The sequence below is a fragment of the Mus caroli genome, unplaced genomic scaffold, assembly GCF_978045245.1.
Source record: "Mus caroli unplaced genomic scaffold, Mus_caroli_1 scaffold_11, whole genome shotgun sequence".
Lineage (NCBI taxonomy): Eukaryota > Metazoa > Chordata > Mammalia > Rodentia > Muridae > Mus > Mus caroli.
Window position 1 is genome coordinate 30639207 of NW_028227266.1, and position 25596 is coordinate 30664802.

The window sequence follows — 25596 nt, forward strand, 5'->3', positions numbered from 1 at the left end:
AGATATTGATTAGTTCTTTCCAACTTGATCTGTGGGCTCAATGCCATCTGAGTTTAAAAAAAAATCAGAAAATGATTTGGTAGATATTGAAAAACTGAATCCAACATTTGTTTAGAGCGATATAAAAGTCATAATAGTCAATATAATATTAACAGAGAAAAATAAACTCAAAAGACTGACACTAGACATCTCTAAGACTTACTGTAAAGATGCAGTATGAAGACAGTACACACTTGATAAAATAACAAATAAATCAATGGGGAAGGTCTGAGAGACAGATCCAGACAACCAGGCATATTTTGATAAACATTAACAAAAAGAACAGATGGGAACAAAAACAGTCTCTTTATTAAATGATGTCAGGAGAATCTGAGATACAAGTTTTGCCTGAGTTTTAGAGGGAGTTCAAGGCAAGCCTGGTCAAGTTAGTGACCTTTTGTTGTAAAATAACAAATGTGGTGAAGGCAGACACTCATGGGTGCAAAGCTGCCGGGAACAGGTGACTTCTGAGGACTCAACTCTAAAGAAGATGTCTATCTCATCCCTGCAAAGAGCTGGAAAGAAGGGAGAATGATGGTGAAGTGCCATCTATTGGGCATAACATGGTCATTGTGATAAAGAATGCATCACAGCTGTGGATGCCTGTATTGGGTATGCACAAAACCAGGCCTGTCAATAGTCAGGCAATGAAAGATAGGGGACTCATGAATACTGTCCCTTCACTACCAACTATTTGCTACTCTTAAATTCAGGCTTCGAAGTCAATAGTCCAATAGTCACAAAGACAGCTCTACTATAACTAAATGGATCACAAAATAAACCAGACATTAGAAATTAGGTGAAAGGATTAAGAGATTTAAGGGGTGTTAGAGAGCATGGAGGTAGCAGTGGACAGAATATATTATGCACAGGTATGAAAACTGTCTAAAAATAAGCTTACTAAACTAACTAACTAAATGAAGGTAAAAGGAGGCCTGAGAATATAGTTTTGTAATTGTCCATTTGCCTCTCATGTGTGAGAACCTGGCTTAAATTCCGAGGATTTAAAACATAATTAAATAAACTGTGCTAGAGCAACTGAATATCATATGTAAAATTTGAATCTAGACAGACTTTAAGCTAATCAGAGAAATAATCCCCAAATGGCTCACAGACTTAAAACTAAAATGAGAACTAAACTTCTATGAAGCCAGAGGGAGGTTCTGGATGCCTGTGGGCATCGGTGTAGCCCAAGACAGCCTCAAACCCTTAATCCTCTCTCCTCAACCCCTTGAGATCAGGTACTGTTCACGAGACATTTCCACAACCCTTGAGTTCCCAGTAAATTAACAGATAACACCAAGACAAAAGAAATAAGGTGTAACTTCATCAAAATTACAAATAAATACTGTGTTAAAAACATTATCAAGTAAATGGATGAGAAAAATGGATTTCCCAGTGGCTCCTCTGATAAAGGGCTTACCAAAAGTATTCAATGAACCTTTAAATAGCATCAACTTGAAAATACAATTCTTGGATAGAAAATGGTTACGATATGATCAGATATATTCAAAAGATTCCAGATTAAAACTAAGCACATGTAAGAAGGCTTAGATTAAACCATTAGGGAATTGTAAATTAAAACAGGAAAGAAGTATCATTACATATGTATTAAAATCTTCAAAATCCACAACACGGGTGTGAAGTGCTAGCAAGAATAGGGAGCCACAGGAATTGTAGTTAACTTCTGGTATAAACTTCTCTCTCATTTTTGATGGACAGTTTTGAAGTTTTTTTTTAATAACCCAAATCTTTCCATAAGACCCAGTTATTACTTTTCTCGGTAGTGTGTAATTATACTTGTTATTTACCAAACAAGAGATTAAAAAGTTGGCTACATGCACAATAATCCTGAATTCAACCATTTATAGCGATTTCATTCAAAATTGCCAAAATTTGGAAGCAGTTAAGGTGCCACTGCCTATGTATAATGAATGTATCATAAAATACAGTATTTTCTAGCTTCAGATAGACATAAACTATTGAGTCATGAAGAAACATGGATTCTTAAATGTATATTCAATAATAAAAGTAGCCAATTTGAAAAGAAGATATACTACCTGATTTCATCTGCACAACACTCTGGGAAGGGCAAAATTATGCAGACAATAAGAAGTTCAGTGGCCATCAGGGCTTAGGTGTGCACAATTAAGAAACCGACAGAGCAGAGGAGGGTTTAGAGCAAAGGTATCTCACGCTGACACTACAGTGGTAGACACCATTTTGTATTTGTCCTGAGACATAGCACTAGAAGTAACCTAATGAAAGTTTATGAATTTTAGCCAAATTGATCGCAAATGGTTTTAACTAATGTATAATCCTGAATGCTGATCATGGGAGGGGCTGTGATTATGAGATACCAGGTGTGTAGCTCAGTTGATGGAGGCTTGCTTTGTCTTTGAGGCCCTGGATTAAATTGCAATCTTCTACTCCATAAATCAACAAATATGCAGGACAAATGTAGGTAAGAATTATAAATATTGGTAGCAATTTATGTTTAATTTTGCTGTAAACCTAAAATTGTTCTAAAAATTCTACTTGAGAACACTAACTAATATTACCTTTAAAAACTAGACATGTTCTTTAACTTTTGTTCTTAAAATGTTACAAAGCTGAGGAGCTGATTAGAAATAATTAGATAAATGCAAAGGGCATGGTTTTCCAACCAACTTTGAAAGAGAATCATATTTAATGACTAACTCTACCTGATTCTAATGTACTAACGATCCTACTGATTATACTGGCTAATCATCAGCACAAAACAAAAAAGTTCAAAACAATACCTTTTGACACATTTAATTTTTGATGAGATGAAAACTTAATATAATTGAAAAGTTGTAACTTTTTAAATGAAGGTTTTGAAATAATGAAATTCTATATGCAAAAATGTAATTTGATTTGTGCCTTTATATGATCTACCAAAATTACATAAATGGTGGGGACCTGGGAAGGGTAGAATGAGGGGAAACTGTAATCAGGATATATTATGTGAGAAAAATAGTCACAGAAATGACAGTAGCTAATTTGAATCTTCACAATCTTATACCTTAATAATTCAATATACATTATTGAATTTATCTTATATGTTATGAATAAGAAAAATACATTTTTCTAATTTGGTGAATCTGTATATTTCTTTTTATTTTAGAAAATAAAGACAACTATTTCATTTTTAAATAGAAAGAAAATGGGCATCTAAGGAATAATAATAAAATAAAATAAAACAGAAAAAAACAAGTCAGAGTAAGACAAAACAAACTAAAAACTATGAGACAAAGCAAAAGCACTAGAAACACATAGACACATAAAGACCTGTTTGCACACACAAGAATCCCATAGAAGCACAAAACTGTATGCTATAATATGTGCACACAAAGGACAATCAGTATAGTTCAATCCATAGTGACTATTGGAAACACAAGAATTAATATATAATATCATGGTTGAAGAATATAAAATCTTGCAATATTTGTTATGATTATATTGTATATAACTACGAGACTTGGTAAAATATAAAAATGTAATAATAGATGTTGCATGTAATTTTAAAAAGCACGCTTGCTCCTAGCCTGATCTCTTTGCCCGGTGTCATGGCCCCCCATGACTTAGCTCCGAAATCACATCACCACTGGATCGTCTTCCATCCTGCCCAATCCTCTGTTCCTTTGGTTGGCACTGCTAGGCTGACCAAAAACTGTTCCTCCTGAGAATGCCTGAAACTACCGCTAGAGTTCTACTGACCGACTGCCCTGGTGGCCCACTTTCCCTGCCCACCTGAGTCCCTGTAAATGGGAAACACTAGACAGCCTTAATATTTTAAAAACCAGTCAGATAACACAACAGCTGGGCAGGAATCCATTGTTCTAAACTCATCAGCTATCTTATATCAGAATTCTTCCAGTGGCAGAGGCAGACATCAGTTCTAATAGCTCCAGGGCTACATGGTGTCCCTGTCCCTCTCTCTAAATCAGGGCTGAAAAAGCCCTTTCTCTATCGCCACTCTTCCTCTTCCTCCTGGGACCTGGAAATCCTGCATCTATATCTTCTCCCAGTGATTAGCTTCTGCCATCTTTATTGACTCAATCAAGAAACAATTAGGGGTCCACCCCAAAGTAGACATAAAGTCATACAAGCATGTTAGAGAAAATAATGGAACTGTTATTCTAACAGAAAATAACAATCCTATCATTAAAAGCCTTCTATATGAAAGCACTTGTATTTATCAATGTGTATTAAAATGGCATGATTAAAATCAAATCAAATAATTTAATATAAACAAATTAAAATGATTGTTTTGAGAAAGAATTTAAAATTAATCACAGACCTAAAAATCTTTTGAATGCACATATTATACACATAGGAGGACCTGGGCTCAGATTCCCAGAATTCATGTAAAATCTGGGCATAACAAAATATTCTTGTAACCTCAGCTCTGGTGTTGATGGATACATTTGGATCCCTGCAGCTCATTGGCCACTCAGTCTATTTGAATTAGTAGACTTCAGGACCACTGACTGGCCCGTTTCAAAAACTAAAGATGGAATACGATCAAGTAAAGAAATTTCTGTCAACCTTTGGTTTACACAAACATGTGCATAGCCATGCACCTGTACCTCTACACACACACACACACACACACACACACATACACACACACATACACACACACACACACACACACACACAAACAAGTACATTCACAGCATGCTGCATACCCACTCATAAGACACACAAAAATTAGGTAGGAGGTTAGATTTTATAATATATCCAAAGAGTTTGTACATAGAGAGTAAATTCACAAAGATTTATAAATTAGCTTTTACTATAAAATCACAACACTTTGAAACACATTGCAGAGAGAATAAAAGGAAAACCAACAGATTGAGAGGAGGTATTTGCATATCACATAAAAAGTAAAGGTCTTATAATCAGATTAGGAGAAGTTTTTTATTTCCAAGTTTGATAATAAAAAAACCCAAACAACCCAATAAAAATAGGCAAATTCATGAACATTTTATTGAAAAATGAGATAAGGATCATAAATAAGCAAATACAAGTGTGTGCAACCTCAGTAGTCAAAAGATATTCAAATTAAGACTACAGCAAAATAGAATAGCCAAGGCTATAGCACAGTCGTCATATCAAGGGCTGCAGACTGGGAACAATGCCTTGTCTTGTTCTCACAGAGCTGATAGAATTGGAAAAGAGAACAACCACTCCAGACAACAGTTTCTTGATTTTCTAAAATGTTAAGTGTTTGCCTAACTCAGCATCCAGCTATTCTATTAGTATTAATCCAGAGAATTGAAATAAGATGGACCTATGGAGGCTTGTTATGAATATTGATGTCAGATTTATGCACAACAGATGAAATATGAACACATTTTGTAGCCCAACAAGATGTGAATTGATAACAAGAGTGTGATATAACAACACCGCGTTATTATTCTGAAATAAATCAATAGACTGCAAGAGGACATGGTGTGTCAGACCATTAATATAAAATAACAGAAGTGTCATCCAAGAATAGTGGTCTGGCTGTCTGGAGAGGAGTTGTTGAGGAGAAGGCAGGAGGGAAAGAGTGGTTCAAGGAAGATTTTAGGTTGCTGGCTATTGATCTGAATTTTCTCATATCGCTTAACTTCAGGAAATATTCATGGACTGGTTGTAATTCAACGAGTGTTTTACAATCAGAAAGGAGAGAATGGTCAGAGAAAGGCACAGAAAATAAAACAAAAACAAAGAAGAAAAGAAATCAGTAAGTGGACATGTATAAATTAAAGAGGATTATAAGCTTAGATTATTTTGTCCCCAGTAAATTCTGAGGACTAAATATCCTAGAGTAAGTTTGAATGAAAGTATCCAATATATGTGTTCTCTCTGATTGGCTTAGTTAGTGTTATTATTGCTGTGATCAAACACCATGACCAAAAGCAATGTGGAGAGGAAAGGGTTTATTTCAGTCACAGTTCATCATCAAAAGCAGTGATGTCTGGAACTAAGGCATAGCAGGAACCTGGAAGCAGGAGCTTATGAGGCCATGGAAGAGTGCTGCTTACTGGCTTGCTTTTCATTGCTTGCCCAGCCTACTTAGAATCCAGGACCATCTTCCCAGGGATGACTCTCCCAGGGATGACTCTCCCAGGGATGACTCTCCCAGGGATGACTCTCCCCACAGTGGGTTAGGTCCTCCCCAAGAAAGCACTAATTAAGACACTACTATCCAGACTTGCTTGTAGCCCAATTGTATGGAAGTTTGTTTGTTTGTGTGTTTGTTTTTTCTCAATTGATGGTCTCTCAGTTCCCTCCCCATCTATGTCATCTTCACATGAAACTAGCCAGCATGATAATATTTGTGGTAGTTCTCAGGGTGGTTGAGGGAAAAGGAGCATTTTTATATCTGCTTTTTTTTTTCTTCTATTATCAAGTCACTGTAATGATTCAGAGACCTGATTTGCCATTTCCAATATGCATCAAATGTGAGAAATTACCCAAGAGATGCAATGTTCCTTCAACTCCAATACCATCCATACATTAGATTAATTTAACACTGTAAATAAAGAAAATATAGCTGGGTGATTTGGGACACAAGAATAAATGTAGAAAACTGTTAGAACAAACCAAATCAAATCAATACAAGTTTCACTGGTTGCATGTGCAAATACTCCAATTAAATTATATTCAGAATCTTTAACTGATTGGATTAATAAAACAAGACGTTAAACCACCACATTGGAGCCCTTGTGAGATTCCAGTTTGCAAGTATCAGGTGACTTCTGCTACCTGATAGATATCAGCTGAATGCCAAGCCTTATTAGGAAATCCCCCAGCATTCCATAGTGCTAGCTGATCTAAAACTGGTTGTTTGCTTGTTATGTTTTTTTTCTTGGTATTGTGTTAGGTAATGTCTATTGAAAGATCCCGACTCTTCTGGGAAACCCCCAGATCTAGATTTTTCTCAACCTGTCCAACTGCTACCAGGAATCATTGTCTAATTGAACTTGGGGAAAACTCTTTACAGGTGTTTAGGTAACTCACTGTTTTTGAAAATAATGAATGTCCACACCATTCCCAGGCCCGAGGCAGGGGGAACTCAACATTTATCTTTTCTGAATGCATACCTCCTATCACTACAAAAGCAGAAATAGAAGCCTCAGAGAGGCTACCCTGCAACCAGGTGGAGGATCTGAAGAAAAGAGCCATGGAATCGGAGCTGTTCCTGGCTGCTTTCCAAGCTCTGACCTTTCAGATTTCTCTCATCCTCAGCTGTGGCTTGCATCCAGCCGGCTCTTGGTGAGGAAACCTGCAGTCTTCTTCCACTTATTTGGAGTTTTTGAAGCCCCTTAAGGGAACTGAAAAACCCATGCAAATAGTTAAACTCCTGCTGAGGCTAAAATACCATTTCCATAGTTTATTAGGCAGATACGATCACACTGGTTTTATTTTTAATTCATTTGAAGATTTTTTTTCTCTTTTCTGTCTTTCTCTGATGCACACAAAAACACACAGATTTTTCTCTTGTAACACATGGATAGTCCTATTAGTTCATCCTCTAGGGAATAAAAAAATACAAATATGACTCAAAATCAGGTAGAGAAAAAAAAACATTGCAGATAAAATGAAATAATTATAATGATTTCATTTTCAGTGGGAATTCTCCATGTCCTTTTCAATTCTTCACAGAATAGAATATTTATGTAGATGTATTCAGGCAAGCTGAGCAGATAAACTTAACAAAAGCAGTGGTTGGGAAGATAGCTCAATGAGTAACAGGGTAAAGGTATTCCTTACAAAAGCATGAGGACCAGAGAGGAAATCTCCAACACCCTGAGAAAAGCTAGTCATGTCTTCAAGCATCTAAGAAACCTAGTGCTTTGGGGAGCAGAAATGGGAGAAAACTGGGGCTTGCTGGTTAGCTTGTTAGTCCTAAATTCTGAAAGCCTGTTTCTGGATGGAATACAGGTAAGAGGGATAGAGCTAGACCATGTCTTCTTGCCTCCTTCACACATGTATGGGCATGTTTATCTGCACACAAACACATGTATATTTACCACATGCAAATGCATATATACACCAAATACATATATCACACGCATAATCCTGTACACATATACAACACACATGAACAGAATTACGAAAACAGAAAACTTGATAAAATCTGACATTCCACTGTAGTATTTCTAAATGGACTCAGAGGAATGAACTACCACCCAAACAAAACCAAGCAGATAGATTCTATCAGAAGCAAAAAGAACCATCAGTTCTCTCTCCTTTCCAGATGGCCCACATTTTCTAATCCAATTTGTAAGACAATTTCTCCCATGCCCATTTCAATTTAGCTTCTTGAAATATAAGCCATGTGATTTGGTTCTATCTTATCAGGGCTTTTTGCCTCTCTGGTTATTCCAGAACACAAGGTCTGCCATGTTTTGCACACAGGTTGAGAATGTCTTAGTGAAAATGTCTGAAACCACCTGGATAGCATAGTTCACTCAAGTAATTTCACCATTTGGGAGCCTGAGGGAGGAAGATCACCAGTCGTCATCACCTTGGACTAAGCAGTGAGCACCTATTTTAATGAGTTCACTAAATACATACATACATACATACATACATACATACATACATACATACATACTTGTGAGAATTTACTAGTAGTTATTTATCTAATAACGTTTCTTAGGGGTAGAACCCAAGTCTAGACATGAAATTGATTTGTTTATGACCATAATCTATTTTTCTGCACTGTTTTTTAGTGAGTATTTTTGGCAGTGGTATTATGTGGTTGCCTGAAACACGTCAGATTGTAAAGTTTTTGAGATGTTGTATTTTTAGAGAACAGATGTTCAACTCATACGGCAATGTTCTAGATGTGACACGGTGCTTAAGGTGACCTTCCATTTCCCCACATGGATAAGCAAAGTGCTACCCAGTACTCAGCACTCCCATTTCGATACCTCAGTGCCATCTTCTGCCAGGGTGTAAAGGGCCTGTGGAAGGCCGAAGCTCCGGGGGCTCTATACACCGCATTGCCTCTGGGACATGTTCAGACTTTAAAAGGCTGCTTTTCCTTTCCTTATTTTCTGAAACTCAGATCCCCTTGGTAATGAAGATCATTTGTTACCATCTGCCTTAGAAACCCAGAGGCTCTAAAAGGCTGGAAATTCAGATTCCTGTGCAAGAAACGTGTGGAAGGGGAAGACAAGGAGTTATATTCACGGCTCGGGCTTTTCTCACATCTGGTTGATAATTTAGTAGAACATCACAGTGGATCTTGCTCTTATTGGTCCATAGAGAAACACTTCCCTGTCCCCGGGCCATTGGTTCCCAGTGCTTCATATCTCAGCTGTGCAACTCCAGCAGATGACATGGGGCACCAGGTGTTTGCAATCCAGGAGACTTGATTGTATAAGGCAGAGCTCCCAGTGTTGGGGGTATGTTTAAGAATATTGCAACCTAGGCATCCATTTTTCAAAGAAAAACCTGGAACATTGTGCCAGCCAAAGTAAACAGAAATCTTAGCTCTATAAGCTGTAATAGGAACAGAAACGGTGATCTGGGCCTCCATGGTGTTCCTTGAATTAAAATACTGGTCATGGGAACGGCACTAGCAGCATATCAATGTCATGCTCTAGAGGCAGAGATAGCTACATTTAAATTTCTATGCATGTCTACATATGATCTCAAATTTTAGGTCTCTACATTTTTATACCTCCATGCCTTCCCCAGCTTGGCACAGCAAAGCATGGACAATGGATATAAGGACAACGTGAACTAATGACAAGACCAAGTCCTGTCACAACAATGGGCAAGCTATTGGATGCTCAATCAAAGTCAACTCTCCCTTTCTGAATAAGTCACATTTTCCCATTTCTCTTCAAAATTAAAGCTTCCCAGCTAATAGTGACTTGAAGGCACTCGGGAGCTGAATTTGAGTGCAGTATATCCTCTTCGGCATCAGGCCCATTCCCAGAATGCCCTGCTTTGCCAGTTTTAAGACTGTAAAAGAAGTCTGAAGCCAGGACACTCTCCCAAGGAGAGATTAAACACTGCATTCATTATGGCAGTTGGAAGGCTGCAATATTGTTCTTCTAGAGGGAGAGATTTATGGCTGCACTTAATGAATGCTAATAGTTTTCTTATCAGTGGGTAGCAATACAAACATTTTTGTGTATGTTAAGGTTAAAGTAAACTTTCAGAGTAGCCTTCCAGAACTTGAAAGCTAATGATTAGTTCTTGACAAGCTTGGCTAATAACAGGAGCTCCTGGAAGGCTGCACAGGTCTAGTTCAGCCAGAATACATTATTCTTCAGTGTTTTACGACTTTACATCTGTCCTCTCAGAACTGGGCTGTCACAAAAATGCTTGCAGCTTTTGTGCTTTTCTTAAACCTCTAGGCAGTTGTATTCCGTAACCAATGTAATCTGGTTGTTGAGTAAAGAGAAGCTGAACTCTTTCCTAACCATGGTAAAAAGGGCCAACGAACTGAAATTTGTTTTGCAAATAGCATCCAATGCAACAAACATTTATTGGGTAATTACTATTATAGAAAATGCTATTAGGCTTTTTTTTTTTTTGACAGGGTTTCTCTGTATAGCCCTGGCTGTCCTGGAACTCACTTTGTAGACCAGGCTGGCCTCGAACTCAGAAATCTGCCTGCCTCTGCCTTCCGAGTGCTGGGATTAAAGGCCTGTGCCACCATGCCCGGTTTAGGCATTTTAAAGTATGTAATGCTGCCAGTTAAAGCTCCCATTCTCTCTGTTAGCTGGAGCTTCTGTGGAAACTTGAAGGGAATTATAGGTATGCACAGGGAGGTCAAAGTAGCATATGCAAGCCTGCATCTGACTTATGAGTCTGATGTGGTCCACCACAAATGATCTGCTGAATCATCTACACAAAGGCGGGAGACACAGGAGACTGGGGAGTCAGGACTGAAGTGTTTCCAAGATATAACAGTTTCTAAAATCAAAGAGTTCGTGCCAAGAACCTGAAGATGAATATCCCTCTATTGATAAGTATTAAAGTCATGCCAATCAATTTATGCTACGTATATAGTGACAGAAATTTTAGGGACTGTTCTCTAGCACTTACAGTCCTAGCAACTCAGCCAAATAATTAGATTTAATAGTCAACCTAGCTCTAGCTCACATTCTGAGACCTCCTACAGCAATTATGAGTCAAACCATAAAAGTCAGACATTCCATGTCAAGAAATTTATTGCCCTCCAAATTACCTGGAACCTAATTTGCCTCCCATTTCATGGCTCCCTCTTCTTTCAAGGAAAAAAAAGAAAGAAATGAACAGGGAAAAGAGATGGGTGTGTTTTTATTAGTGTAAAGATTGTCAGTGCCAGTTTCAAGAACTGTTATCGTCCCAGAAATGATGTAATTCAGATGAGATTACTCAGCTTCTTCGATTGGGATTTTTCATGTTTCAGTATTAGCATGATGATATCTGCTATGCTGGATGACTGGTAGTCAAGCTTTATTTTATGAACTGAAAATCTCTGCTAGTACCACATAATTAATAGATGCTTTCGCCTTCTTTGCAGGGGACAAATTAAATTAACAAGTCGTGACTGATTTCTAGTATACTGAAGTGAGTCACATCAAGAACTGTGTGCAGATTTCCCAGAAGATAAATCTCACACCTTGCAACGAAGGCAATATGGCTTCCCTGCCTAGTGCCTAATGCCGTTGCTTAGTAATTGAGAAGTTTGGCCTCCCTGTACTGTGGTAAAAGTTTGAGAAGGAGTCCTAATGCTGGCAATGGTTTCTATATCCACTCAAATAATAGTTATGCTGGGTTTCTTTTTCTTTTCTTTCTTCTTTTGGCATAGCTATAACCCACATAGCAAGTTAAAGGTAGAGGGGTTTATTTTAAGTCAAACTTTCCAAGTTCTCAATTCATACTCTGCCTCTGTAATAAGGAGCATGGTGCTTCAAGAAGCCAGTGGAAGGGACTTGGTGCTTCAAGAGCCAGTGGAAGGTATCTTCCTCATAGATATCAGGAGGCAGGAAGAGAAGGGAAATCTGTGATAGAATACTGTTCTCCATCCCAAAGGATACACTTGCAGTGACTCCCTTCCTCCAGAGAGGCTTTGCTTCCTAAAGTTTAAACAATCTCAAAATTATGCCAGGGAAATGGTGACCATGGTTTCATACACACAACTGGGGAGACAAGAAATGTAAACAATGCATATAAAATGTAAATATTATGTAATTCTAATTTGTGTTGACAAGCCAAGAGATTCAGAATAAAACCCTACAATTTATCTTGGCTAGGATTTGCCTCCTTGCTTACATGTGATACCTGAAATGCTATTCCCGCCCCCTCCCTCTCCCTCTTCTTCTCCCTCTCCCTCCTTCCCTCCCTCCCTCCTCCTCCTCCTCATCATCATCCTTCTTTCTCTCTCTCTCTCTTCTCTCTCTCCCTCCCTCTCTCTCTCTCTCTCTCTCTCTCTCTCTCTCTCACACACACACACACACATACATACATACACCCACACACAAAAAGCACTCAGAACTTAGAGGTTTCTGAACTTTCCTACCAGCAATTGAGAAGAAATGCCTTAATTAGCTCCAGTGAAGCGCTTGCCTTATTTGGTTATAGGATCATAGGAGGCCTTCAGTTCCATCACCAAGTGCCTGTGTGGTTAGGAATCATTTTTTTTTTTTTTTGAAAAGAGATAAGAAATGTCTCCAAGTTTCACATTGCTTATGGAAAGACTTCAGGTACAGGGACATCCTCAGGCGAATGACCTTCTTACTTGCTTTAACATTTAAAAATAGCAAAAATACCAGATTAATCTTGAGTTATGGAGCAATATGCAAACACAAGGCATGTTCAAAGATCCTGATTCAGAAAAGGTCTATAATTGGGCTCAGGGGAGGGAGGTACTTCTCCATTTCTTGATGGTAGGACTGAATGAACCTCCCTCAGCATCTGCGGGGGCATTTAATGTGTGTCTTCCTATGCTGGTTGAAGAGGTTCCTTGGGACCTAACTGTTCAGCACTGAAGATGCCACAGAAGATGTGCTATGCAGCTGTGGTGTTATTGGGATGAGTCAGTAAGTTCAAGGCTTACTAAGACTGCTTACCTTTTGACCTTTGAGAACTCCCCTAAACTAATAAACCTTCAGGTAAAAAAAAAGATCTGAGAGCTCAACTACCTCAGAGGCCACACAGCCCCCAGTGGACCTGGCAGGGTCACTTGATTTGCCGAATTCATTCTTTTCTTTGAGGTCTTTTGGACATGTGCCCACTATGCTTCCTGACCACATGCAAAGATCACCCGTGACTATTTCTGCACCAGCTCATGTATCCATAGACAAGACTTGCCTCAGGGGAAATGGAACAGCTGCCAACAGCTGTCTGCAGCTGCCACATTGGAAAGCTCCCTTCTCTTCTTTTTGCTGTTGTTATCAGGGTGTATGGTTAAATCCATAAGCTAGGGAGGCTTCCAAGAATACAGTGTGTGCACAGCAAACCAATAGATTTTGAAAAATTATGAAGCATCTGTTGTAGATGGCAGTCAGAATGTCAACTCAGCCCTCCAGGGAACATTTGTGTTTTAGAGACCACCTACTCTATTTGAAAGATGGGGAATTGTCATATCTTGAACTCAACTCCTCTCAGTCATTTCTGTTTTAATGAGTCAAACACTGAGTTATTCTTGGCGGGGGTGTCATTTTGAAAGTGGAGGAAATTATCTCTGTATGTGTCAAGTTTGTCAAATATCTCAAAGTCCCTGGGAATGAGGATGGCAGAGACACACAAATTCAAGACAAATATAGAAACTTGATGATAAATCCAATTGAGTTGCTGAATCTTTCACCTTCATAATCTGCCAAAACTTCAATATTGGAAGCTCCCAATGCCGAAAGCGTGATGAAAGTACACCTGGCTGGTTTAAGAGATGCTTCAGCATCCTTCATTCATGTCCTGCCTTGTCCTCATGGCACTGTCCTTCCATCCAAAGCAAACAAACCAAGTGCAGGGGAAGGTTCAAGGACCCAGTGTCCCAGTTGGCCTGTAAGGTAGAAGAAGCTGTATCCAGATTGGACTCCCACCCGCCATTCTCCATCTCTTTCTCTCAAGGTGTTTCCTGGGCAGAATCCCTGTGAAGAGGGCAACACCTCCAGGCTGCTAAAAGCAAATAAATGCCTGTTGTTTTACAAGGGCTGGGTGGGAGAGCGGGTGTAAACCTCTTTGCACTACACAAAGGAGGCCTGATAATAACAAATTGCCTTGTCAACCACCAGAGATACTTAGTTATTAATGGAAATAATAACAGATTCTATCAGCTTTGCACACTATAATCAAAGGGAGATCAAAAGAAACCAATATTACAAACAGTTAACAGAAAAAACACACTAATGAGATAAAAACCACTTTCATCCCTCCCTTCCCAAATGTACCGGTGGAGTCATTATTGATAATAAATACAACTCTTTAAATGTCGACAGTATTTTAATACCAAAGCTATAGCCACACAAATGAAGCCTTTCCTTATAAGATAAAATTATTTGTGTGTGTGTGTGTCTGTGTGTGTGTAGGAAAATAGTAGCATCCTGCTGGTATTACAGAAGCACACGAGCCCTATACCTCAAACTGATTGGTTGTCACAGGCTAAACCTCCATGGCCTTTGGTTGCTACAAATGTTTCAGCAAAGAGTCATCTCAGTTGTTAATATCTGAGGCAAGATACAAAAATGAGTAGGGGAGCCCCTCCCTAGCTATCATTTAGAAGGATTTGCTATCACAACAGAACTTGATCTTTCACCATTACCTGTGCTCAGTGTCTCTTTGAAACCCTCTAAAAATATTGGCATGTGTCATGGCCTTTCCTGGGTGGCAAATGGGTATTTCTTTCACCTTTTCTTCTGTAGAGGAAATGATGATGGTGATAATGATGATGATAATGACAGTCCGACATGACCCTTTTATTCTTACAGTTTTGACTTGAAGTTTCACATTCTTTAACATTTATGTCATTCTATAAACATAGAACATTGGTAATGTAACTTGGTTTTTTTTTATTAGATATTTTCTTCATTTACACTTCAAATGCTATCCCAAAAGTCCCCTATACACTTCCCCCACCCTGCTCCCCAACCCACCCACTCCTGCTTCCTGGCCCTGGCATCAAGGCTTTTTTTTTTTTTTTTTATAACCCTAGCAGAGAGAAAACAGCATGTCCAAAATAAAAGGAAAATATCTGTCCAAGCCACACACACACACATATATATGTGTGTGTATATATATGTGTGTGTGTGTGTGTATGTATGTGTGTGTGTATATATATATATTATTTACTATATACTATACATATTCTCTCTCCATATATATATATATATATATATATATACTCTTGAAATAGAAGCTAAGAACTGATTTTTCATACAAATAAATGGACAAAGCCCTAAGAAATTTAGGAGCTCCAAATGGTCCAAATGGATCATTTGATTAATCTATGAGATCACGAATATTGATAAATACACTTAGTTACATTTTTAAAAAAATTACAGGCAAATACTTCTTAGTTTTTCTTGATCAGAATGTGAAGTACAAAGATTTGCCACTTTAAATTATAAAAGACGAATCTGTAGGTTTATTTACCAATCACAGCACTGAACATATTTCAACAGTAGTGTTTCGCTCTTTCAGTAAAGAGTGACAGAGAGGCATGGGGGATAATGAGAAATATTTTTAGAAAATAAACAGCTAAAGATTTTCAATGAGGGTGGAAGTAGGGAATATTAGGAGAAAACACAGTAGTTGTTGTGGATTTTTTGGTTTGTTTGGTTTTTGTATTATTTTGTCTTGCTTTAATTTTTAAGTTCAAGGATGGACACACTCTTAAGTCTCCACTGCTAGTCTTAGGCAACATGTGCAGGGTCTTGTGATTAAAAGATCAATTATAAAGCTCATGTCAGATGAGCTCTTGGGTCTTATTTCCTGTCTCCTCTTTTCTTTCCAAAGGGATGAGCTACAAAGGTGTTTTATTCCTGGAGAAAAAATGTAGACATGCTAATAGGATATGGGGAGCTGTTGAAAAGGTAGGAACTTCAGAATGAATAATGACAGAAACAGATTATATTACATTAAATGGAATGGAAATCCATGAGTCACACTGGCTAAGTAAGTAATGAAAAAATAAGGGGAGAAAATGTCTGCCACCTGATGCATTATTTACTTGTCAAATTAGTTAATCCATTACAGTTCTGGCTGATTTGGTTTGGAGTAGAAAACCTAGGAGATGCCATCGCTCACATGTGGTAGAATTTAGTGGCATCACTAAGGAGACAGATTGACACTGTGTGTCTTCTGTGATATCCAGGACAGAGCCATGGTTGTGGAAATCCTGCTCCTGTTGCACTGCGCAGATCAACACCTGAGGATCATCACAAAATCCTATGCTGGCGACTTTCTGTGAATTTCTTTCTTCTTCTGTTCAAAATCATCCAGTGAAGAAGACAAGCAGAAGAGTGAAGACATTTTGCAGATAGAAGGCTACCAAACAAATGTGACAACTAAAGGTTACATATAGGATTTTAAATATGCTTATATTTATGAATATTAATATATATTAATATCTCTGAGGATATTTGAAGATGAACAGAAAATTTTATTGCTCTTTGAATTAGATGGCACTATTAATCTTAATATTGATTTCTGATTTTGATCGTTACACTGCCATTTTCTGGGAATGTTTCTTTATTTTAGCATGTGCACATCGACATACTAATTAACAAGTCATGAAGAGCTATGCTTGCAACCTACTTGCCAGTGGTGAGAAAAAAACACAGCAATATGTTTAAGAAGAGAGAGAAATAAGATTACTGCAGCAGGATATTAACACTGGGGAACCTGAGTGTTTTAATCTGAACTGTGTCTCTCACAACTGTACAGTTAATTTCTTAACCCTAGTATATGGGCCTACAGAATGTGAGTATAGTGGCCCCCCATTATCTGGAGAGAATATGTTCCAAGGTCCCCAATAATGCTTAAAACTACAGATCTTAAAAGCTGTACATATTCTGTGTTTTATTATGCATATATACCTATGCCCAATCCAAGTCATGCTCTCTGCCTGCAGCTCACAGATCAGACTTGAGCTCTTACAGCTCTTGTGCCAGGCCAGACTGATGGTCACTATGATTCCTGACATGAGGATCATGGAGTATCACTTGGAAAATGTAAGCAAGCCTGTAGTTAAATGCTTTTGCTAATATGCTGCCTTGGTCATGGTGTCTTTTGTAGCCGTAGAACAGTAACCATGACATCCAGTAACTGAAGTGTGGTTCCAGTTACCTAGTTTGTGGTATTCTCGCAAACCCTAGCATATTAGTACAAACTAATGTGTATAGGACATATATACATTCATCTTAAATGTATTATGATATACATATATATACTTACAAGGCCCAGATTCTAGTGTTCAATGGATTTTGACATATATTGATTTTTTTTAACATAAGGCCATATTTCATAAAGTCTCCTGAAACTGCCTTTTTAATTTAGCAATGTATCTTGGATATTTTCCCTGTCTATTTAACATTTTTATTAGTCTTGCTGATACTACTTTTGGTTGACAACTTATAACTATACATTCATGGGTATACTATATTTTGATATGTGTATACAATATGAAATGAAAGTATACTTATACATTGTGTAACTATAATTTTTCTGCTAAAAACTTTTAAAAGTTGTTATTTTGAAATATCTATTATTATTGATATTTATCAATTATTATTGACAATAAATACATGTTTTATTTTCAGATGAGATTGGGCATGTTCAGGGTGGTATGGCTGTAGATTCATGACTTTTCAAAAGGTCTCAAAACCTGTTTATCCTTTCTACCTGATACCTTGAATCTGATCACTACCAGCCATAGTTTCTACTCATCTATTGGTGGGCAATTAAGGTAACTCTCCCTTGGTTTTAATTTTACAATAATTTTACAATAGATATGGGCATGCAGGTATATCTTCAATATACTGATCTTACTTCCTTTGACTGTATATCCAGAAGTGGGATGGCTAAATCCCATGAACTTAAGGTCCCAGGAGGGAAAAGCCACACCTACATTAAAGACTTTGAAAAGCTGATTGGCCCATTAGAATGTGGAGCCTTGGGATGCTACAGATACAATATTACCCAATCATTGGCCATCTGCATCTAACCTAATATTCATCTGACTCTCAGGTAAACCCTTAGCAGGATATATTAGCAACCACTAGCTTCTGACAATTCAAAAGGTAAGATGGTGATCACATGAGCTCTGAAGCATAGTATATATTCTCTACCTTGCTATAAACTGATTACCTGATTTTCCTACTCGTTTATTTTTAAAAGGCCTTGGTTAAATGACTTTATTTTGTCCTGAAACTAGAAGAACCTCAAGAATCTGTTAATATATCTGAACATAGCATTTATGTAGACTGATTCTGTGTTCCTGTGCAGTGGTCATTCATGTTCAGTAAAATATCTTTATATTCCTTCTGTGATTTTGTGCTGACGATCATATATATGGTCAAGGAAATAAGTTAATGAAAATAATGAATATAGATATATGGCTTTCAAATATTCCCTCTGGGTAATGAAAGAAACACTGAGAAATCAACCATCTGATAATGTATTAGTAGACAAAATGCATAAGGAATTCAAACAGCAGAATAGCAAGAAAACAAATTATCTGATTAAAAGATGGGCACCAAGCCTGACAGATATTTCTCTAAGGAAGACATACCAACGGCCACAAGCTAAATGAAAACACACACAGCATCACTAATCATTAGAGTGATGCAAATCAAAACCACAATAAAATATCACCTCATACCTGCTAGAATGGGCTTTATCAAAATGACAAAACAAAAAACAAAAAAAAAAAAAACAGTGCCAGCAAGGACAGAACTCATGTTGGTAGGAATATAAATTAGTTGAGTCACATTGGGCATCATCATGGGAGCTTCCTAGATAAAGTTAAAAACTGAATTACCAGGCAGGTGTTCTTTGCACCATCCTTGTAGTATTTTATTTAAGTTTGAGATTAGTTTTAAAATACTAAAATATAATGGGGGGATTAATTTAAAAACAAAGAAGGCAAGTGTAGAATGAAAAATGGTTTGTGGCTGAGAAGATCCATTATATACTGCTAAACAATACTGCTTCTAGGGAATTGGGCTGATGAATAAGAGAGTAAGAGGCCATCTGCTTTTTACCTTATACACTTTAGTGATTTTCAGACTTTTTAAAAACAAGGTGGATGTTTGTTACATACTTATATGCATCTGGTAAAATACATGCATGTATTAATTTACAACCCAGAGTAAAATTTCACTTCCATTGCCATTTGAAGTGTTATAACATAGTGTATTTTTTGTCTACACGTTCTAATATAGCATCTACCATTAGCATCTGTATTCTCCAATCTATATGTGTGGTAATGGGCTGTATGTGTGTGTTGTAGCATATTTTCAATAGATACTGTATATCTTTAAGACAGGATAAAGCTTTGATAAAAGGTAATAATGGAAAAAATGAAAAAAATAAAGACACATTAAAAATATAAAATACCACAGACCATATGAAGCTCAAGAAGAAGGAAGACCAAAGTGTGGGTGCTTTGGTCCTTCTTAGAAAGGGGAACAACATACTCATGGGAGCAAATACAGAGACAAAGTGAAGAGCAGAGACTGAAGGAAAGGCCATCCAGAGACTGCCTCACCTGGGGATTCATCTCGTATACAGTCACCAAACCCAGACATTATAGTGGATGCCAAGAAGTGCATGCTGACAGGAGCCTGATATAGCTGTCTCCTGAGAGGCTCTGCCAGAGCCTAACAAATATGGAGGCAGGTGCTGGCAGACAATCATTGAGCTGAGCACCGGGTACCCAATGGGGGAGTTAGAGAAAGGACTGAAGGAGCTGAAGGGGTTCACAGCCCCATATGAAGAACTATAATACCAACCAGCCAGACCCCACAGAGCTCCACCAACCAAGGAGTACACATAGAGGAACTCATGATTCCAGCTGCATATGTAGCAGAAGATGACCTTGTCTGGCACCAATGGGAGGAGAGGCCCTAGGTTCTATGAAGGCTTGAGGTCCCAGTGTAGGGGAATTCGAGGGTGGGGAGGTGGTAGTGGTTGTGTGTGTGGGGGGGAACACCGTCATTCAAGCAGGGGGTTGGGGGATGGGATCGGAGGGGTTTTTTTTTTGGGGGGGGACCAGGAAAGGGAATAACATTTGAAATGTAAATATAGAAAATATCCAATAAAAATATTAAAAAATACCAGAATTTCCAACAAAATCAGCCAAAAAACATAAAAAGGTGTAGATAATTTGGAAAAGAAACTCAAAACAATATCAAGAATGCATAGCTAAAAGGTAGTCCAAATGAAAGAAGAAGAGAGATGGGTGTAGAAGCTCACATCAGAAATTTCCATCACTCTAGAGAATAAGGCAGGAAGCATGATGCAAGTTGAAGGCCAGTCTGGACTACAGGGTGAGACCCTGTCTAAGAAAAACAAAACAATACAAAAAATTCATTTAAGAGAAAGAGGGACCAATGAGAAGTCTTCAAAGGCTTATATGAAGTTAATAAATAGGAATGAACGAAAGAAACAAGGTATGAAGAAGTGATATGAAAGAAAGTAGTGAACTTGGGATTGGTAGTATGCAGCAGAATTATTAGCACACAGGAGACTGAGAAAGTCCAGTCTGGGTTACATTGTAGGAACTTGTCTCAAGAAAACAAATGTAAAATAAACAATAAACAGGAGGAAGGAGTTAATCAATGCAATAGTACAAATAGCTTATGTGACTAGGGGTAAACCTTCATTTGCTACCATTGTTTTGAAATCATATCATAAACATGCGTGTGAGTATGTGCACCTACAGTCAATTCTCCTTTCCAGCAGCAGTTCCATCTCATGAAGTCACAGTGAGGGAAGAATTAGAAAGCATTGGAACATTTGCTATTGCTTGCAGAGAAATACAAGGTCTCTAGCCTGTGATCACCTTCTTGGAAATACTATTTACATTATGTAGCAAACTTTGCTAATATCCTTTTAAAGCAAGCCAGTCTGGTTTGTTTCTTTCTACATACTTGCTTTCCTTTTCAATAGCCTTTAGCATCTTCCTTCCTTCCTTCCTTCCTTCCTTCCTTCCTTCCTTCCTTCCTTCCTTCTTTCCTTCCTCCTTCCCTCTCTCTTTCTCTTTCTTTCTCTCTCTCTCTCTCTCTTTCTTTCTTTCTTTCTTTCTTTCTTTCTTTCTTTCTTTCTTTCTCTCTCTCTCTCTCTCTCTCTCTTTCTTTCTTTCTTCTTTCTTTCTTTCTCCCTCTCTCTCCTTCTTTCTTTTCCTTCCTTCCCCTCCCTCCCTTTCCTTCCTCCCTCCCTCCCTTTCCTTCCTTCCTTCCTTCCCTCCTTCCTTCCTTCCTTCCTTCCTTCCTTCCTTCCTTCCTTCCTTCCTCCATTCCATCCTTCCTTCCTTCTCCCTTATTCCCTCCCTTCCTTCCTTCTTTCCTTCCTTCCTTCCTTCTTTCCTTCCTTCCTTCTTTCTTATTCTTCATCTGCATGCATCCTATATCACCTACATGTTTCTTGTTTCTATGATATGCTACATAACTTTGTAATACACATGTTGCCTGCACTATCTGAGACAGGTCCAGTGACCTCCTGACCCTGATTTATCAGGGCCATTGTTTTTCTTCCACAACTCTAGCCACTTGTTGCTAACCTGTCTATCACTTCATTAACACCATGGATATTAATTTACACTTCCCAGATTAGCCCCAAATTTGACTGACATAGCATCAGTTCCTTTTGGTAAATAGAATAGCATCTCTGACATGGATAGAGATGTAAAATTCTAGCTCAGTTGGACAATCAACTGGCCATGGGACTATCCCTCAGGAAAATGAGACCACCTCTAGATGGCTGGTTTATTTTATACTGTCCTAAAGCATCAGGAGGAATAGTTGATCATTCTTTAATGAGTTAATGTGTTTTTCCTTGTGGAGTTTCCATAACCTAGCACAGTAGCTTATAGGGCTTCAGCCATGCAGTTTTGTATGTCACTCTGCTTTTCTGAATTATTGAGAAAAGCATAACTTTTCCTTTTCTTCCTTATTACTTTTTTTCTAAGCATGATTGTCCTAGTACTTTGGTCTTCATTCGTTCTATAATGTTCAACTCCCTCCCGGCCACAAGGCTGTGTGTCATCATGTGGCTGACGTCCATATCCTGTAACTCAAATGATATGGCTGCTTTCTCCTCTCTCTTTTCCATTTCCTCCCTCTAAACAGATGCTAGGATCTCTACTTTTCCTGCCCTGGATTTTTTCTTTTAAACACTAGTACAATTATCCTCAAACTTCTGTTTGAGTGTGTCCTTAGATCCTTTACTAATGAGACCAAGAATCTCAAGTGAGAATTTAGATTTCCCAGTCATCATGAAGGGACCCAATTTTCCGGTCATACAGTGAATACAACTTTCCTCTTTTTCTTTCAGGATCTATGATATTGTTGGCTCATTAATACTGAACTCACAACCAACATCATTGACGTGTAAGCCTGAGCAAAGCTCACCTAAAAGAAGCATACCCAACACAACATTTTCTCTCAGACATCATTTTCCTCTACTCAGAAAGAGTAGATGACACTTTAATTAACACCATGCTTGAGGGCATGAAAATGTGAAAGATGTGCCTTTAAACAAAAAAGGTGGATTAATGGGAACTGACTGTATTATCATGTTCAATTTTGGATTGGAACATGTATATAAGAAAATGCACTCTTTGACTCCTTTATATGGCCATGAAGGATTAAGACAGTATGGTAAGTAGTGAGTACTAACTGATTAATATCATAGATAATTTTTTAGCAAGTAGCATATTTCCATATGTAATCATCAGATAATAATAAAATAGTTGGTCACATGTGGATACATATATATGTTATGTGTGACTTTCTCCTCTGGTCATAACAAGATACCATTCTTGAGCTCTGGAATGGCCAGGCACCTACAACAGAAAAATATGGTAATAGACAGGCCTATAGGAATTACTGACCTTCCGTGAGGATTTGAAGACCCTGCCTGGAATCCCAGCTGTTACTGCCTCCCTCAACTAAAGTATAAATGACATGAAAAGTTTATTAAAAGAAGCAATCTATAATGCATCTTCCATGTGGTCAGCCTCCTTGATGGGTGGGATTATGTGGTGATTCAGCTCTTTGGGGACACTTATACTCCTTAAGTATTATCTCAGGCATCTGAGAGACAGCGTAATAAACTCATTGACCTCAAGAAGTTCAAACTGTCCGTGGTCCTAATCTGGGATGATTAAATGGTTGCTTGAATCTTTGGGGGAAATATGTGTGTATATATACTCTTTTTTTTCAAAACAGCATGGATCCTACTTCAATAATGCATAAATGTGTAACAAAATGTAAGATTTAAATGATAATAGATGATATTTTACTTTTTTATACTTCAAAGCATACTACCTCTGGAGTTGAGTGATGACCGAGAATCATCAGTTGAAGGTAAGTTCAGGGCTTAATAGTTTTTATGTAGACTAGCTGAATCAAGATCTATGTGGACTAAATTATGTCTTTTGCTACATCATTTTGAATAGTCTGACCAATATTCCATTTGAAATTACTAAGAATAATGAATAAAATATCTTTTCATGCCTAAATATGTTGGCAAGAAAATATGAAATCTTCAAAACAAGACCACAGTGAAGATAGGCATCTGATAATGGTTCGCAGAATAGTAGGTCTAACCATAAGATAATTTATTAAGATGTAGTATACTAGTATATAAGAAGGTGATTACACATGAGAATTATGTGTTGAATGTTTCAATAAGCTTAAAAGTAGATTCCAAAAGCTTTCACCATAAAGGAAATATAAATGCTTGAGCAGATTGTTAAATATAGAAAACAAACACATCAGGGTTCTGCAAATGAAGCGAACATGAATTTACTTTGTGAATGGAACTTATTAGGGCCAGAGGCCTCAAAGGCTCAGCTGGGCCTGGAGATGGGAAGTGGAGCAGTAGAGAAAACCAGTACAATATACAGAGTTGCAAACATGGAAGGTGAAGCTTCCCTTCAAACCACCCAGTGAATCTCATTAGTTCTTTTGAACAAAAGAGGAGAATTAAGAAGAGAGAAAGATGGATGCCGTCAGAGAAAAGGTAGAGAAGCCTCTTCAGGAAACAACTTCATCACTGGTCCAAATCTCAGAGCAGTAGCCCTGAGAAGCCAGGGACCAATCCCAAGAACACAGGAAAGTTCTGGATTTAATAACCTTCTAGGTGATAGGAAGTTTCCCATCACCTGATGTAGTTCATCTTAGTATATGTAGCCAGGTATAGAGGAGCCAGGTACTATCATAAAGTAAGAACTATCCAGTCACAGCACAGACAGAATTATTATTATTGTTATTATTTCATGCATTAGATCTTGACCATAGTTTCCCTCCCCTTCACTCCACCCAGTCCTCCTTACACTCCTCTGTCCCTCAAATCCACTCTGCCTCCATTTCCTTTAAAAAAAAAAAAGACAGGGATTTAATCTTCAGGGATTAAAAACTGAACATGACATAATAAGTTACAGTAGCACTAGGCACAAATGCTCATATCAAGGCTGGACAAGCAAGGCACAGCAGGTAAGGGGTCCCAAGCACAGACAACAGAATCAGAGACACTTCCCCCTTCCACTGTTAGGAGTCCCACAAGGACACCAAGTTACACAATGTTAACATCTAGGCAGAGAACCTAGCTCAGATCCGTACAGGGTTCCTGATTGTCACTTCACTCTCTGTGAGCCACTATAAATCCTGCTTAATTGATTCTATGGGTCATGTTCTTGGGTCTTCTACCCCTCTGGGTCCTACAATTCTTCCTTCCTTTCTTCAGCGGGGTTCCCCAAGCTTTACTTAGTGTTTGGCTATGGTGTCTCTGTATCTGCTCTGATCAGTTGCTGGATGGTGCCTCCCTGATGACAGCTGGATCCATATCTATCACTCTGTATAAAATTTAAATCCAAGTGTATCAAAGACCTCAACATAAAGGAGGTACACTGAACCTAATAGAAGATAAAGTGGGATAAAGTGGGAAACAGCTTTGAATGCATTTGCACAGGAGACAATTTCCTGAACAGAACACTGATAACACATGCTCTAAGAACTCTAATCAATAAATGGTACCTCATGAAACCAAAAAGCTTCTGTAAGCCAAAGTACACCATCAATAGGACAAAAGCAGCAGCCTACAGAATGGGAAAAGATTTTTACCAGCTCCAATTTGGTTTTTTAAACTCACATCCCAGAAGGAGAAGGAGAGGGGGGAGAGGAGAAAGAGGGCAGAAAAGGAGGGGGAGGGCGAGAGGGAGAGGGAAAGGGAGTGGGGAGGTGGAGGAAGAGGGAGAGAAGAGAGGAGAGGGAGAAAGGGGGAGAGGGAGGGGAGGGGAAGAGGAAAAGGGAGAGAGAGAGAGAGAGAGAAGAGGGGAGGGGAGGGGAGGGGTTGGGGAAGGGG